Genomic DNA, 12237 nt, shown 5'->3' with positions numbered 1-12237 from the left:
CCTCAATCCTCAAAAAGATAGTGTATCCTCACATGATCCCATTCCTATATATATATATATATATATATATATATATATATATATATATATATATATATATATATATATATATATATATATTAGAGTCGATCAAGTCCGGGCCGACCCGTTCGGCCCGCTAAAATAGCGGGCTTGGACTAGAAAAATCAAAAATTACACGGGTAACGGACAAGAAATTTCGGCCCGCTAGAATAAATGGACGGGTTTGGACTAAACAAAATTGCCCATGGGCAGCCCGTTAGGCCCGCTATTATTAGTAACCTCATAAAAGTCCTCAAACCCTCAATCTCAGACGTTCTCTGCTCATTTCATTTGCAATTTGTACACTCTAAATCAATTAGGTAGCGCAAATGAATACTTATGCCTTACGTATAAGTGGGAGATTGTCGGTATTTACACTTGTCGTATAAAGATTCTCCGAGATTGGACATGCTAACGGGATTGTCGTATAAAGATAGTAACTTTCAAGTATTTACACGGGAGTGTATGTAACCGCTAACAGTGCCGCACAAATACCGAGGCAAAAATTAACTTTTGATGTTTGTAGTAGAACATTGTCAAACTTGTGTTTTTTCCAAAATTAGTAAACTTATCTTTTGAAAATCAGTATACTTTTTTAAGGGCAAGCTTTTAAAGATAATTGTTAAGATTTAGGGGGATGTAGCTATAACAAACTCGTGTTTTAATAAAAACACTAATTTTTGTATTTTATTTTAGTCAGGCCCACGGGCCGGCCCGCTCTCTTGAAGTGGGCGGGTACGGACAGTGGAAAATGGCCCGCTTAGCGGGCTCGGGCTACTAAATACGGCCCGCCGGATACTTTTTTGGCAGCTAGGCCCGGCCCATGTCCGGCCCAAGCCCGCTTTTGATCAGCTCTAATATATATATATATATATATATATATATATATATATATATATATATATAAATATAAATAGGATCTCGTGCGAACTTACGAACTAAAGCAATACCTGTGAAACTAAGAAAATTAAAGACTCACGTGCTGCACTCTAATCACACAAACTAACAAAAAAATTAACCCCACTCCATGTCATCCCCCATCTACAAACATTAGTGTACTGTAATGGCCCCATTTCTCTCACGATCTTCTTTCCTCCCCTATTTCTTCTTTCTTTTCACCCCTGCGCAGTGACCGGAGCTCTGTTCGTCGATTATATTCTCCGGCGATCCCATCGACGAGCTTTGGTCGTCGCATTCACAGTCAATCATCCCTAGTCCCACCTTACACCGGTGTATTATCTTCTTTCCTCATCGTATGCCCAGATCTGGTTTTTCATAATTTGTGGTTGGTCTTTGTCGTCGGCGTTTCACTACCGCACGTCATTGTTATATATGAATTTACAACTTTTTACCACTCCACGTCATTACTGTTCGCCGGCGACAACGACAGGGGAACAAGTCACAGATTATTTCGTCCGACGGGAGATCTGGGTAAGCGTGAGGTTAGTGATGGGTCTGTGGTCGAACGTCGGGTTGTTGTGGTTATCGTGGATCTCTGGGTCCGTCTGAGGAGGTCGATGTGCGAAGGCGGTGAATTTGTGGTGTTTTAATAGGGGTGGTGGTGACAGTGGTAGCGGCAGTGGTGGTGGTGGTTAGGTCGAGTGCTGACAGAGTGGGTCAAATTGGCGTATCTGGTGGCCGGAGGTGACGGTGTTTGGGTCGAGTGCCGCTTGTGTTTGGTCGACAAAAATATACTCTTGGGTCAACAGTTTATTGATGCTCGCTGTGAAGTTAGGATCATCACTAGAGGCGACTGTACTTGCCGGAGTATTCGTCTGAGATTAACCGGGGATGCAGCTGTTGGCGGTGATGGTGGGCTTATGGTCAGAGTTGGATACAGAAATTACCACCCCCACATACATATGGTATTACTACCGCATACACAAATCGATTTGTGTATCCGATAGTTATACCATGTGTATCTGGTAGTAATAGATACATGTGTTCATGACAAGTTTAGATATTGCGATACATGTCCATTCTTGATCTTGGATTTTAATGTAGACCTACAAATACTCTTGCTATGATGTAATTTATCTTGCTAAGATGTGATTTATTCTCAGATTATAGTGTAAGCATATAGCCGAGATGACAATATTATTTACGTCATTTGGAATTATTTTTCTATGGTTAGACATTTGTGTCTTAGTTCTGATGAACAATATATGCATGCTATTAGAACATTTTACTTATCATATTGGTGCTATTAATTTTGTAGACAAATTTTTATGTTTCCATTAGTTAATTCTCGTGAAATAGGAGAACCCTTTCCCTCTTAGGATATATTCAGAATGCTGTCATCCAAATCAAGATTGAATTTTGAAAGATCACAAACAACAATGTCACTGAATTGCGTTCCGTAAAATTTGTCAACAATTTTTTTACCGTTGTAAATCCATGACATCCATTGTATGTTACCAGAGTGATATCATCTGAAAATTCAGTGATGATACATGTCTTTAGCTTGCTAGATACACTCATTTAAGTTACTATATACATCCCTTTAAATAGCTAGATACACTTCTGTAAGTTGTTAGATACACATGGTATTACTACGGGATACATGTGTATCTAGTAGTTATATCATGTGTATATGGAAGTACTAACTTGTGTATCTAGCAATCTAAAGAAGTGTATCTTATGTGGGTTAATATCCGTATAATACCCTTTAAATTTAGGACTATAACGTAAATTTAACATGCGAATATCGTCATAAAACATAAATACAATAGAGAAACGATAAAGATAGAAATCAACCTCGGGTCCTTTGATGCACGGCGTAAAGAACAGAAATCAAATGAGATTCCCTCCTAATTGTTGCACCCAAGACCTTGTCCGAGATATGCCCTTGTGCTAGAACGTGTTCTCCGATTGCCTTGCAATATTGGGAGAACTGATTGTGAGTTTTCTCGAGATGTGAGATCTCAGTTTCAGAGAAAACTTAATCTCCAAAACCCTAATTTTGTTTCACTAATGAGGATTAGGTCAACATCAAGGAGAAAGGCTCTCCTTTTTGTTCTCCTTAATCGGCCAAAACCGAGAGCCCTAATGGGGAAGTGGGCTTCCACTTCCTCTTACTTTTAGCTCGAGGTCCAGTTCGCCAAAATGCTAAAATGTATATGACGGGTTTGTATTATAAACTGTCATCGGTTATCGGTTATTAATACATCGACTAATAACACGGATTAGTTGAAGTATTAATACATGTCCGACAAAGACAGTATTGTATAATTAATATTCAATATACATTTAATTAAATATAAAACGCTTATATTTAATTTTACGAATTAACTGGTTAATTCGCCTTAGCTCATAATATTTAATCCGTATTAAATATAATATCTCAACATCACATATTTGACTAATTACTAGTCAAATAACTCGGACTAACTGGTTAGTCAAAATTGGCATCTACATGACTGTATTTTCATACTGTCACGTCTCTCAAACGTATCCTATAGGTGTGACTTTTAGGGACCAGTTGATCACCGCCATCTGTATGACAATAACGTCAAACTTATCTAGCAAGCCAACCGTTATTGATAAACGTGGATCAACTGATAATAATACCAAAAGTATACCCTTTGATCCTTTTATAGGTTTATAAGTTCTTGCAGTAACTGTTAAGGACACCAACCCCAACAAGCTCCCACTTGTCCGTACAAGTGTATGTGCAATGACGTTATCCGCACTAACTGGAGGACACAAGCTCCAACAAACTCCCACTTGTCCGTACAAGTGTATGTGCGATAACCGATTCTCATATTCATTTAAAAATTTCTCCCACTCAATGTAAAACAATTTGCAGATCTGGATCCACAAAGGTCGTATTTTACAATCGATCTGTATCAAGAGTGGTTTCCCCGACTAGAGAGTAACTTAACTGATAAAACGAATCCGTATCCGAGCATGGCCATGCATTTCGATTCTGACTCCTCGAGTGGCCCCGAGAAATATCGAGTACCGATAAAGGCTGAATATTTCCTTTAACTCGACTCCTTCCGATCTAAGCACAGCATGAAATGACCCAGAAAAAATCTACTTGGCCCCCTGTTACGGATGACCGTGAGAAAGAAACCAAAGTCACCCAAAATCTGCCGTAGTCTCAAGAGACAGTCGATAGTCAAGAGATTCGACTCTAAGGATCACCATGGAAGTCCTATCCACGACCGGGCAACGAATGTTATAAAACATTTAGGACTCCACGTCGATGTCACAATTGTGTCCTACGAAATATCCGTATAAATCGCCTCTCGTGATTGGTCACCAACCGGTTGACTTATGGCTCGTTGAACCCACCATCAACCAACGTCACAAAATAATTGCCAGAGTTATCAGCTCATGTGGGCAATTAAGGACTGAAAAATATAATGTTCGTTCAGTTCACTTTGTGGTGTTCAAAAATTGTCGTACAATTCCACATGAAAAACAAAATATATATAAAAATTATCAAAACGATGATGTCGTATAGAGTACAAAAGAGAATGAATCTAATCCATAAAAGAGTACTACAACTTAGGAACACGTTTAATTCCCATGGAATTAACATGCCCTTCATGCTTATCTTGTCGTAATGGTTTAGTGAGAGGATCTGCTATGTTATCATCAGTAGCAATCTTTTCTATCACTACTTCCTTTTGCTCCACGTAATCTCGGATTAGATGAGCTTTCCGTTGTACATGTCTAGACTTGTTGCTAGACTTTGGCTCCTTAGCTTGGAAGATGGCACCACTATTGTCACAATAGATGGTGATCGGGTCATTCGAAATAGGTACTACAGATAGCCCATGTAAGAATTGACGCATCCATATCGCTTCCTTTGTAGCTTCAGACGCGGCATAGTACTCGGACTCGGTCGTAGAATCTCTTTGAATAACAGATTTGTTTCGAACTCTTCCAGTGATGCAGCGCCATTAAGAGTAAAAACGAATCCAGACCGAGATTTCGAGTCATCTCGATCCGTTTGGAAGCTAGCATCACAGAATCGGTTTGCGCATAGCTTTTGAGAGCCTCCATAAGTCAATGCCCAATCTTTAGTCCTCCGTAGGTACTTAAGAATGTTCTTGACAGCCAGCCAATGTGATTCACCTGGATGCTGTTGGAATCGACTTGTCATACTCAATGCATATGCCACGTCCGGACGTGTGCATATCATGGCATACATGATTGATCCTATTGCCGAAGCATAAGGAATCCGTGTCATGCGCTCTTTCTCTTCCGGTGTCTCTGGTGCCTGAGACTTGCTCAAATGCACCCCTGGAGCCATAGGAAGGAACCCCTTCTTGGAGTTAGTCATCTTGAATCTCTCCAGGACTTTGTCTATGTAAGACTCTGATCGAGAGATAACATCCGTCGTGATCTATCTCGATAGATACGGATGCCTAGAATTCTTTGTGCCTCTCCCAGATCTTTCATCTGGAAATGGTTTTTCAACCATACTTTCACCGAACTTAAGAGAGGTATGTCATTCCCAATCAAGAGTATGTCGTCAACATACAATATTAGGAAGACAATCTTGCTCCCACTCGACTTGATATATAGACATGGTTCCTCGACAGATCGAGTAAATCCATTTTCTTTTATCACTTGGTCGAAGCGATGATTCCAACTCCTTGATGCTTGCTTAAGTCCATAAATGGAACGCTTAAGTTTGCATACTTTCTTAGGATGTACTGGATCGATGAAACCTTCGGGTTGTACCATGTACAACTCTTCCTCCAAAAAGCCGTTTAAGAAGGCGGTTTTCACGTCCATTTGCCAAATTTCATAGTCATGAAAAGCGGCAATCGCTAAGATAATCCGAATGGAACGCAGCATGACTACGGGTGCAAAAATCTCATCGTAGTGCAAACCTGGCACTTGGGTGAAACCTTTAGCAACTAGTCGTGCTTTGTAGATATCTTGTTGACCTTCCACAGAATGCTTTATCTTGTAAAGCCATTTGCATTGAAGGGGACGAACCTTAGCAGGTAAGTCAACAAGATCCCACACGTTGTTCTCATACATGGAGTCCATCTCGGATTGCATGGCCTCAAGCCATAGCTTTGAGTCAGAACTAGTCATGGCACCTTTATAGGTTGCGGGTTCACTACTCGTTAAGAGTAGAACGTCATCTATGTCATGTTCCTCGACCATACCAATGTATCTGTCCGGAGGAATAGAGACTCTTCCCGACTTCCTAGGTTCCTCAGGAATATTCACCGCAGCCGGGATTGAAGGAACAGGTTCCTCCAATGGTTGCTCGGTGTTTGGTTCTGGAATCTCCGACAGTTCGAAGGTTCTATCACTCTTTGCATTCTGGAGAAATTCCTTCTCTAAGAATGTCGCACTAGCCGTAACAAAAACACGTTGTTCGGTTGGCGAATAAAAGTAATGACCAAGCGTTCCTTTAGGATAACCTATAAAGTATGTCTTGACCGATCGTGGGCCGAGCTTATCCTCGTGTCTCCACTTGACATAAGCCTCGCAGCCCCAAACCCGTATAAAGGACAAGTTAGGGACCGTTCCCTTCCATAGTTCATATGGAGTCTTGTCAACAGCTTTAGACGGACTTCGGTTAAGTATTAGAGCGGCTGACAAAAGAGCATAACCCCATAACGAATCAGGTAGAACCGTGTGACTCATCATGGATCGAACCATATCAAGTAGTGTTCGATTTCTCCGTTCGGACACACCATTCAATTGAGGTGTTCCAGGTGGAGTTAACTGTAAGGCAATCCCACAGTCTTTGAGGTGTTGATCAAACTCGTGAGAAAGATACTCGCCACCACGATCTGAACGCAGTGTTTTAATCTTTCTACCCAATAGGTTCTGTACCCTATTATGGTATTCTTTGAATTTCTCAAAGGATTCACTTTTGTGCTTCATTAAGTAGACATAGCCATATCTACTTAAATCGTCCGTGAAAGTGATGAAATACCTATAGCCTTCTCGTGCGGTGATTGACATAGGGCCACATACATCCGTGTGTATGAGTCCTAATAGGTCGCCAGCCGCGCATTCCAACACCTTTGAAGGAAATACGAGTCATCTTACCGATGAGACATGATTCACACGTGCCAAATGATTGAAAATCAAAGGCCGAGATAGCTCCATATTTGATGAGCTGTTTTACGCGTTTCTCATTAATGTGTCCCATACGGCAGTGCCATAGATACGTTTGATCTTTGTCACCAACCTTTAACTTTTTATTCATTACGTGTAATATTTCAGTGGTCTGATCTAAAACATAAATTCCGTTCATGGAGACTGCCTTGTCGTAAATCATATCGTGTAATGAGAAAATGCAAGTATTATTCTCTATTACAAATGAAAAACCAAGTTTATCAAGTGCAGAAACTGAAATAATGTTCTTAGAAAGACTAGGTACATAATAGCAGTCATATAATGACAACTCAAATCCGCTAGGAAGCTGGATCACATATGTCCCCTTTGAGATGGCAGCCACTCTTGCTCCATTCCCAACACGCAGGTCCACCTCACCCTTTACGAGGGGTTCGATGTTTCGGAGCCCCTGCACATGATTACACAGATGAGAACCACAACCAGTATCAAGTACCCAAGTTCCGTAACTTGCGTGGTTAATCTCAATCATATGAATAAAAGTAGAAGAAGAAGAAGACATACCAACAGGTTTAACACGACCTGCCTTTAAGTCCTCATGATAAACAGGACATGTACGCCTCCAATGCCCAGTCTTGTGGCAGTGGTGGCATTCCATGTTATCATCCTTGCTCTTTGTTGTGCCTGATGAGGTGCTCGACTCACCAGGCCCATTCTTACCTGAAACTGACTTCTTGAACTTCGCCTTACCTACTGCTAGGTTTGCCTGAGCTTTGCCCTTACCCTTCCCTTTATTTGACACAACGAGAACATCCTGTTTCATGCTCCCACTGAACTTCATGTCCTTCTCGGTCTGTACGAGGAGGGAGTGCAGTTCATGCGGAGTTTTCTTCAAATCATTCATATAGTAATTCGCTCTAAATTGCGAATAACCATCGTGGAGTGAGTGAAGAATGCGGTCGATAACAATATTGTAACACCCGCGAATTTCTCATTTTGACAATTAAAATGTATTTGACCGTTTAATTGGTTTATTTTATATTTTTAAATTATTTAAGTCATTTTAAAACATACTTTTTATTAAAGCTATAATTTTAAGACTTAATTTATATAAAAATAAATATTTTGTCGGATAGTATTAATAGGGATAATAATAGTAATTTTCCGTCTTAAATTATAAGTGTATTTCCGTCTAGCTAGATCGTTGCATTTCTTTTATAAAGCTGTTTCTTTTCGGACCAATCAGATTCCTTCTACACATAATCACACTCTCTTTATCTCTAACTTACAATATATTATTATTATTATTATTATTATTATTATTATATAATATTATTAATGTTGTCATAATGCCGCCCCCACCCCCTGCATTCCTATCTTTCTTTTCGTCTTCTTCTCCCTTTGAAAACAAAAGCAACTGCAGCAACCAAAAATACACCATCAGAACTCACAAACTCATTTCCGCCGTCCTTAAAACCCAGATTTCGACTTCATCCTTTCACCATTCCTCCTGATTTTTGTACCATTCTTCTCCTTATCTCTTCCTTCATCTTTTAAGGTAAGAAAGACATAGTCTTGTGGAGTTTTCATCTCGACCCGTCTCATGAAGGTAACGTTTTTAAACTAATCTCGGCTGTTATTACGGTTTCTAGGTGAAGACTTTGAGAACCCTGAAGGAAAGCTCGGACTTGGGACGTTTTTCACTCGAGAATTCGAAAGTTAAAGGTAACGGTGATAGGTTACTCGACAATCGTCGAAATTTCTATCTTTTGTGTCCTTTTAAATGTTCTTGTTTATTAAAGTTTAAACCTTTATATTGTTTGGCATTTGTATGAGGTTTCTCGTCTGGAATGGTGTTTGATATGGGACTGTTTTGAGCCCGAGTTTCCGTCATGAGCCCTGTGTGTTTGAGCCCGGTTTATGGCTCATACGGATTCGTGATTGTGGTTGCTTGAGTTCAGTTTTGGGGTGGTCTCTGTTATGCGCCTTAGGACTGGGTCGGGTTCGGCTTTTATGCGTCTTTTGGTTCTGCTTTGGTCTGATTTTTGGGTCGGATTAAGAAGTGGTGTGAGGGGTGGCCATGGGTAGTCGGATGGTGTAAATGGTAGTCGGGTGTCGGCTGTTCGTGGCCGCGTTAGGCTGTTGTGATGCTGAATTTTCGAGTTGGAACGATGTAGCCCTCAGGTTGCTTGAGCGGTTTATGGGGGGTATGTTTCGGCCTAGCTTGGACCGTAAATCCGAGTTGTGATACGGGTTTTGGGTAGCTTGCTAGGTGGTCAGCTTGGGGCAGCCGTGGAGGGGTGGTCAGGCGGGCTGCTGTTGGCGAGTTATGGCTGGCCGTAGGCTGTTGGTGCGGCCATGGCTTGGCTGCCTTGAGGTGGTCTCGGGAGGGAGGCATGGACACACCCACCATGTTCCCATTTCCCTTTTGTTTCCTTTTGATGTTGATAAGCTTAAGTTATTTGGGCTTATTATGTTTACCCCATTGGATTTAGTTATGCTTCAAATTGGGCTTGCACACATATTTTGGGCTAGTTGGGTCACGTCTCTGTATTGTGGGTACTTTTGGTGCCAATTTCGGGTTTTGATTGAAATGTTTAAATTCCGTCACATGTTTTATATAACGTAATCCGTTAAATATAGTTTATCTATGTATTTTTCTCACATGAATTATAATTATGGAATTCCTTATTTGATCATCCCATTCATATATATAATGACATGCTTTCATTATAATACGCATCTAATTCAATCATATATGCTTTGTAAGTAGTGAATGGTCTATCTTACATTTGAGTAATTTATAATTAAATCCTTGCTTTGCTCATTATAAATGGTTCATTTCCGTTTGTTTACATTTTTATTCAAGTGACAAATATTGAAGAATTGGGTTACTCATTCATGTTCATGAATATAATTTGGCATGAAATGTCCTATTTAGATTATCATCGGCTCATTTCATTAGTAGTCTCTTTCCAAGTTGATTCGTATCGCTTGGTTGAGTCGTGTTCGTTTGATAAAGCCTTTATGCTACCGTAATGCTTGACTTATCTTTACGCCTCTTTCGGACTGTCCTGCCGATTGTGGGTTTAGCTCATATCTTCCGCCTCTTTCGGACTGTCCTGCCGATTGTGGGTTCTCGATTTCCGATTTAGGGTTCGGGTCTTGGATGCGGACTGTCCTGCCGCATGTCGAATCGGAAGCGTGTCTTTGTCCCGAGAGTCTGGCCAGATTTAGACTAGGACTGAGTCTTGGGAGTACCATTGTCGTCCTACCAGGGGAATTATATTTTGATATATGAGTAGTAAAGGTCTTGCTTGGTTGTAGATATTGGTATTTGTCTGTTGTTTGTTTTGGTCCTATCGGACACTAGGGGTGAGCTATAAGCCCTCTAGTTGCGATATGATCGTCGGGATTGATGTTCCCATCCGTTCTTATGGTGAGATGCAAGCCATAAGTATGAATGTGACATTAGTAGCCACGTCCCGTGAATTGTTTGCTAAGTGGTTTTCCAAATAATGGCTACAGTTTCTATTTTTGTAATTTGCATTGATTGATCCCTACTTAACTGCTTCACATGATTCGGATTCTAATCTCATATCTATGTTGTATTTCCGGGAAATGCGTGCTTCTGTATAAGTGACCGTATTCTTGTCTCTCATATTATTTAATTGTCTCACATGCATAGTTTAACCGTTATCATGCTAATGTTGATCTATCTCGTTCCATCTCATTTAATTACCATGTTTAAACATAAACTTGATATCCATATTCTTTTGTAAGAGTCTTACATGACTTACCTGTTTTAGTTCTTTGTTATGTTCGTTTCGACATTTTGTGGCTGGGAGAACCTTGAGTTACTCCCCACTGACTGTGGCGTTCATGTTTACATGAATGGCAGGTATTAGTGGTGCATTCATGGGGTGAAGACATGTGTGAGCTAGCGAGCACTTTGGCCTTATAGTCGGTTTATTAGGATTCCTCAGACTCACCTTTTATTGTATTGTCATTCGAGGGATATATTTTCCCTCACCTCGACTATCACGTTTGTATAATTTAAAATCTTTATTTCCGCACACTTTATTTATGTTTTAGATTTCGGTGAACCCGCGCTTTAAATTTTTAAAAGTTTCAAAAATTCCCTAAAATTCCGCATTTTATTATTATATTTTCCGCGTTATTGCGGGGGTTCACAGTTGGTATCAGAGCCTATGTTGCTCCCGACGCACACACGTGTACCCCAAATTTAAATTTGAACTTGACCTTAAATAATGAATGAGAGATGGGTAGAACTAAGGACCTAAGTTGGTAGTCTCCTTGTGTATGTTATTTGTTAGGTGCTAACTTGATTGATTTATTTGGTGTCTTGAGAAGATGGTGCGACCAACCAAGGTGGAGAATACTATCATGGAAGCTCTTACTCAAATCCTCCGGAATCAACAAGATGCGAATGCCCAAGTCAATCATCGTCCTAACTTCCGTGGCAAGAGATCCTTTGTGCCCTCATCTTCATCATCTGCTAAGAAGAAGAAGAAGAAGCCTTTTCCAAGAGGACAAGTGCCAAGTGGACAAGTGCAAGGTGGACAAGCTCGCTCGTCGGAAGACAACCCTGAAGAGACCCGCAAGTGCTTCAAGTGTGGGCAAGCTTATCACCCCGGGATTGGATGCTGTGATATGCCCTTGAGGTGTTACCATTGTAAGAAGCCCGGTCATCTCATCAAGGATTGCCCCGAGAAGAAGAAGATTGCTCCTCCTCCTCATGTTCCGGAAGCCAGGCCAAGAGGATCCATTCGTGTTGAGGATCAAGTCGGAGCCGTCTTTCCTCCCGACACCGCTTCGGGTGTGTTTTCTATCCTTGATCAACCTTATCTTACTTTTATCCCACGATATTCATCCTTCTTCTATACTCTCTTTTCTTTTCCTTGGAAGTTACTCTTGTAATCTCCCAACTTGTCCTTTGTTCCTTGCTTATCCTCCCTTAACGCCTTTTTGATAGTTCTCTTTCTTTTGTGAGATGTTTATTTTAGTTGGATAATTTGGCTTTGTGGAGTTTGTTTGTGGTTGACCCATAACCCTTGGTTTTGAGAAGTTGTGATGTTGGAAGGACTTAGGTAG

The sequence above is a fragment of the Silene latifolia genome, chromosome 11, assembly GCF_048544455.1.
Source record: "Silene latifolia isolate original U9 population chromosome 11, ASM4854445v1, whole genome shotgun sequence".
NCBI lineage: Eukaryota > Viridiplantae > Streptophyta > Magnoliopsida > Caryophyllales > Caryophyllaceae > Silene > Silene latifolia.
The sequence above is the reverse complement of the archived record's forward strand: the minus strand, read 5'-3'. Positions refer to the sequence as shown.